Source organism: Elgaria multicarinata, chromosome 16 (genome assembly GCF_023053635.1).
Source record: "Elgaria multicarinata webbii isolate HBS135686 ecotype San Diego chromosome 16, rElgMul1.1.pri, whole genome shotgun sequence".
NCBI classification, from domain to species: domain Eukaryota; kingdom Metazoa; phylum Chordata; class Lepidosauria; order Squamata; family Anguidae; genus Elgaria; species Elgaria multicarinata.
In genome coordinates this window covers 28,005,111-28,011,489 of record NC_086186.1, presented here as the reverse complement: position 1 = coordinate 28,011,489, position 6,379 = coordinate 28,005,111, and the positions used below count along the sequence as shown (strand labels likewise).

Here is a 6,379-nt window from a genome sequence, read left to right as displayed (position 1 = left end):
AGGGAGGGGCAAAAAAGGGAGCGAAATGGGCCGCCTTAAAGCAGCCGCAGATGCCTCTGAGCGTGTACAGAGTACCCTGGCCCCATTTCCTTAGAGTCCCGGTTCCTCTCATTGTACAAACCAGCCGTCTCTATAGCTGATTTTTGTTTTTGTTTTATTTTACTGACCCCGAACCTGAATGCAACTCCTACTTGGGACATGTGAAGGGGGTATTAAAAGGCGAGGAGGCCTCAGAGCATGTGCAGAGTGCGAATGTCTCTCTCTCTCTCTCTCTCTCTCTCTCTCTCTGTCCCCCCCTCCCACTATCTATGGGTCCTACTGTAGGGCCATGTCGCACAGGGCCCTGTTTTGAGAAACGCAGCCCCGCATCTCCGTGGGCGTCTGAACGCCCCTCGCGCTGCGTGTCAGGCGTCTGCGACATCTCCCTAATTGGGGGCCACAGCAACGGATCTCCCTCTCTAGAGAGAGCCCCCTCTTTGCCTGGCAGCCGCCCCAGTCGCCGATCTGTGGATGGGAGAAGCAGAACACGTGCAGAGAGTTTTACAAGTCGTCCAAAGAATGCACTCTGTGCATGTTCAGGGCACTCAAAACCCCGGTGTTGCAAACCGCTTCCGGGGCTAAGCCATGGACTCGGATCTAAACCCAGAGCCACAGTAGACCACGGTACCAGCAGTTCCCCCTTTTTTAAAAAAATGCACGTGCGGACGCACATACACGTGTCCTCCAGCTCCATCGTCCTGCCCTCTTTCTCCAGCCGTATCTGGAAGGGCGTCAAAACTCAGTCGATGCCCAGTCCTGTCGCTCCTCCGACCCGGGAGAGCAGAAACCGGAGAGAAGCGGCAGAAAAGGCCCGGCTTTGCTTTTGAACAGGAAGGAGGCGATGAGCAAATAAGGAGGTGGTTCCTGCAAGGCTTTAGAGGGAGCTCCAGCAGCCTCTTGCCAAGGTGGTTCCATGGTGTAATGGTTAGCACTCTGGACTCTGAATCCAGCGATCCGAGTTCAAATCTCGGTGGAACCTGACGCCCTCTAACTTTTTCTAAAAAAATTTTTTTAAGGAGCAACATTAGATAAAAGCAAATATCGCATGAATGTAATTTATTTACAAATCACCCAACCGATTACAAAGAAAGCTCACTCAAGTCAGCGTGGAGATCTCATAAAATAACTAGCACATTTTAAGATATTGTGGTGTATGTTTTCATAATAATGCCTTTTTTTAAAAAAAAAATGTATAAATATTCTTCTTTCGTTTCCTACATTTAATAATTTGGATCCGTTTCATCCCTTTTAGACTGCAATTCTATGCACACATACCTGAGAGTAAACCCAGTAGAACTTACTTCAGAGTAAATATGCCTAGGATTATTCATTTATTATATTTATATTCCACCAAGGAACCCAAGGTGGCATACATAACCCTCCTACTCTCCATTATATCCTCACAACAACAAGAGAGTCTGTGACTGGCCCAAAAACCAGGTGAGCTTCCATGGCTGAGCAGGGACTAGAACCCAGATCTCCCAATGCACCCAAAATATTCCATGTAACAGTGCTGTCACATGGACTAAAAGGAATTACAGCAATGAAATACATTGGTTCCTTCCCAATGGCAACTGGAATGCATTAAACCCAGGGTAAGAATGGATGCATACTCAGTGGGTTTCAGGCACCATTAGCAAATAAATAAAACAAACAAAAAATTCCCATCCAAACGGACATTGCAACCAAATTATGTTATGGCATGTTCAGAGTTTGTCCATCCCTACGGATGGCAATAATATTCAGATGTCATTATTATTATTATTATTATTATTATTAATTTATATAGCACCATCAATGTACATGGTGCTGTACAGAGTAAAACAGTAAATAGCAAGACCCTGCCGCATAGGCTTACAATCTAATAAAATCATAGTAAAACAATAAGGAGGGGAAGAGAATGCCAACAGGTACAGGGTAGGGTAAGCAGGCACAGGGTAGGGTAAAACTAACAGTAGAAAGTAACAGTAGAAGTCTGCACAACATCAAGTTTTAAAAGCTTTAGGAAAAAGAAAAGTTTTTAGTTGAGCTTTAAAAGCTGCGGTTGAACTTGTAGTTCTCAAATGTTCTGGAAGAGCGTTCCAGGCATAAGGGGCAGCAGAAGAGAATGGACGAAGCCGAGCAAGGGAAGTAGAGGCCCTTGGCCTTCTTAATGGCTGTAGGTATTATTATTATTATTATTATTATTATTATTATTATTATTATTAATTACATTTGTATATTGCCCCATACCCGAAGCTCTCTGGGCGGTTTACAAAGATTAAAAACATTGAATATTTAAAAACCAATATACAAAATTTAAAACTATAAAAAGCATAAAAACAGACTACAGGTGGCATCTCAGTCCAAAGCCTCACGATATGACCAAGGCCAAAGAAACCTTGCTTTTTCCTACAATCATCCCAGCCTCTCATATTAAAGAAACTTCGAACAGGGACTCACCAGCTAACTTTAAGGCAGGGGTATGTGGCCCAGGGGTTAAATCCAGCTGTCTGTTGTTACCCAGATGGAAATTGTTCAAAATGCACAAGGAACATAGATGTGCTGGGAATTAACATTGCAGCTGACTAAGGATATTTTGGTTCTTCAGAAGGCAACTATCCCATCACCCAAAAGACTCTTATGGTGCAATCTTATGCATGTTTAGGTAGACTAGCTGTAGGACAGAGACATGAAAGCCCCATAGAAAACACCAGGAGAACCAAATTTGCACACAGGTGACAGAGTTAACCCCCCTAACGTCCCAAGAGATCCAGTGTGATGCATGCTCCATAGGAATGGCCCCACATTCTGCTTCGCCATAATATTCAGATGTCTTTCCAAATGGCCATGGTAATGGAGGTGGTTCAGAGGAGGGGAATGAGGATAATCAAGGGTCTGGAAACAAAGCCCTTTGAGGAGAGACTGAAAGATCTGGGCATGTTTAGCCTGGAGAAGAGAAGACAGAGGGGAGACATGATAGCCCTCTTCAAGGACTTGAAAGGTTGTCACAGTGGAGGGCCAAAATCTCTTCTCGATCATCCCAGAGTGCAGGACACGGAATAATGGGTTCAAGTTACAGGAAGCCAGATTCCAGCTGGACATCAGGAAAAAACTTCCTGACTGTTAAAGCAGTATGACAATGGACCCAATGACCTAGGGAGGACGTGGGCTATCCCACACTAGAAGCTTTCAAGAGGCAGCTGGACAGCCATCTGTCTGGGATGCTTTGAGGTAGAATCCTGCATTGAGCAGGGGGTTGGACTCAATGGCCATATATGGATCTGTCTTTCCAAATGTCCATACCAAATGCATTGGACTGATATCCACACCCTCATAGGATAAAACAGGAGTCCTATTACTGTTCCTGCATGACCCGAGAAAATACCCAATATAACTTCTATGGTCCAAGTGTGTCCACCTCTCCATAGAACTGGGCTATAGAGGGGTTTAGGAAAGAGCAAGGACCCCAATATACGACATCCTTATATGATGCAAAACAGAAGAGCATGGCATGGCATAAGAATGGAAAACATGATAGGGTTGAGTAGGTCCCTTAATTTTTTTGTGGGGGCAGTTGATATGAGGACACCAATTCTGGTCACAAAATATGACTTGGAAGCTGGCTTCACGGCACCAAATTGGTGCCATTCCACCGCCAAATCATTTATACCTGCTGTGGGGAGGTGGCGGCTCGCTGAGCCCACCCCCTACCAAGGCTTCCGGTGACGAATGGGAGGTCTCCTTCCACTGGGGAATGTCCCCAGCACACACTGGAGCAAGGACAGACAGCGGAAGACCCATGGTGACCTTGCTCAGGCAGGAAAAGTTGGGGTAAGTACTTGACTTTTCAGCTGCAGATATTCAGCTCTTTGCCCCAGGGTGGCTCCGAATCGGAGGTTGCGTCATATAAACAATGCAGCATGAATTTGGAGCCACCCCGGGGCAAAAACAACATATAGACAGTCCCTTGATCCAGCAAAAGCAACCACGGAAAACCATTGCCGGAGTTAATAGGGAGTGCTGTCTAAAATTAAGCCATAGGTGGCATCTTGCACCAATAAAAATGCATCACATTGATAACATCCTTCTTCCCCCATACTGGAGAAAGTGTAGTGAAAGAGGCTCCTTCTATCACACGTGGTGCAAATAGCCTCAGAATTGTGGGTGCAAAACATGATATACAAACATTTGCACATGCAAGCAGTTCTGAATGGTTTGCTGCATTTAACAGAAGTGTAAGAAGCTGTGTCATGTTTCATCTTAAATAAAAAAAAATGTTGTTATTTAAAACATTTCTTGGCCGCCTTTCAGGGCAAAGTCCTCACAAGGCAGCATAAAATATTAAAAGCAATAAAATATTAAAATATTAAAAGCAATAAAATATTAAAACATTAAAAGCAATAAAACAGCAATTAAAACAATAAACAACAATAAAACCAGCAGGAACAACAATAGCAATAATAACAACAACAGCAATAACAATACTCATAAAATAAAATGTTTTAATTTCACCATGGCCTTTATTTTGCCATGTTTTTATTATACCATGTTTTATATATGTTCAAACATGCTGCATTTATTAGTCAAAATGTATGCTACTGTCTGAATGTACTATGTGATCTGGTAGCCATAATCCAACCCACCTCATCTGCATCCTTAATTGTTAATGCTGCTCTATTCGCTTTCTCCACGCCATGCATCATTTTACACACTTCTGTCATGTTCTCCCCCTAACAACAATGTGTCCCAAGCATTGCAACTTTTCTCTTTGAGCGGTGTGCTGCTGAGGCCCGTTCCAGGTGGGCTGAGAATGCAGCTACACTTATGCCGTGGGGGACGGATTGTTGAGGTTGCTTCATGAAGTCTTCTTTGGATCTGAAATCCTTCTTCTTTGTAATTTGCACTTTGTTACAAGAAATTTTGACTTGCCCCCCCCCTCCAGGATTCCTCCCTTCATATGGCCATTTGGAATGAACCAACACATTTCAATGGCCATTTGGTGTCCTTCTTTTTAATACATCCCTTAATTTTAGACCCCGGACTTTAAGGTCCAGGAGAGCACCCTATGCCCCCAAGTCAGCATCTGGGGGGACAAAGGACATTTAGATTTTTTGGCTCCAAGCTAACAAGGCGCCTCCCGCTCTGCATTGGATACTTGAAAGCGTCCAAATTTCTGCTTATCATAGAATCATAGAATAGTAGTGTTGGAAGGGGCCTTTAAGGCCATCGAGTCCAATGCAGGAATCCACCTTAAGGCATACCTGACAGGTGGTTGTCCAGCTGCGAGTACCCAGGGCGCATCTCCTGAGATTGTGCCCTAAATTGGTGGACATCACTATATCTTGTAGTAGTAAATTCCATAGTTTAACTAGGTACTACACTTCCTTTAATCTGTCCTGAATCTCTCACAAGTCAGCTTCATTGTATGACCCTGGGTTCCCTCTCTCATAATACTAGAACACAGGGTCATCCCATGAAGCTGATTGGTGGGAGAACTTTATTTATTTATTTATTCCCTCGTCCAAATCATTAATAAAAATGTTGAAGAGCACTGGGCCCAGGACTGAGCCCTGCAGTACCCCACTCATTACCTCCCCCAGTTTGAGAAGGTTCCATTGATAAATACTCTTTGAGTCCGATTCTGTAGCCAACTGTGAATCCACCTAATAGTTGTTCCATCTAGCCCACTTTTAGCTAGTTTGTTAATCAGAATATCATGGGGCACTTTGTCAAAAGCTTTGCTGAAGTCAAGATATATGACATCCACAGCATTCCCACAGTCCACAAGGGAAGTTACCCGATCAAAAAATGAGATCAAATTATAGTCTGACAGGATTTGTTCCTGACAAATCCATGTTGGCTTCTAGTAATCACTGCATTGATTTCAAGGTGTTTACAGATTGACTTCTTTATAATCTGCTCCAGAATTTTCCCAGGGATGGATGTCAGACTGACATTATACGCGGCGCGCAATGACCTCAGAGAGAGAGGATGTTGCGCCTGGTATTTATTTATTTTTTGTCAAAGAAGAAGAGCGCACAAATGGTCGTGCGCAAAAGGTGAGGTTTTTTTTTAATTTTTAATTCATTTCCCTGCTCACCCCACCCCACCTCCGTGCATGGGTCCCGGCTCCTCGCGAGGAACCAGAACAAACCACAATGCCCACACACATGTTCCGCGGTCTTGGGATCATCCTGAGACCATGGAAAAAGCGGCCTCGAAGGGGAGGGTGAAATCATCCCTCCCTGCTCCCAGGATCCGCTGTGTGTCATGTGGATGCACAGGGACGATTCCGGGGATTGCCCTGGGATTTCGCCCCATCTAGCTATAGCCTCGGCCTAACCTACCTCACTGGGTT

General features: G+C 44.3%; 1 non-coding gene across 1 annotated transcript; it reads left to right on the top strand.

The window, feature by feature from the left end:
• The first annotated feature begins 946 nt into the window (after positions 1–946).
• On the top strand, positions 947–1,018 carry TRNAQ-CUG (transfer RNA glutamine (anticodon CUG)). Its single transcript has one exon. It is a non-coding gene; the product is annotated as a tRNA-Gln (tRNA).
• Positions 1,019–6,379: the final 5,361 nt, after the last annotated feature.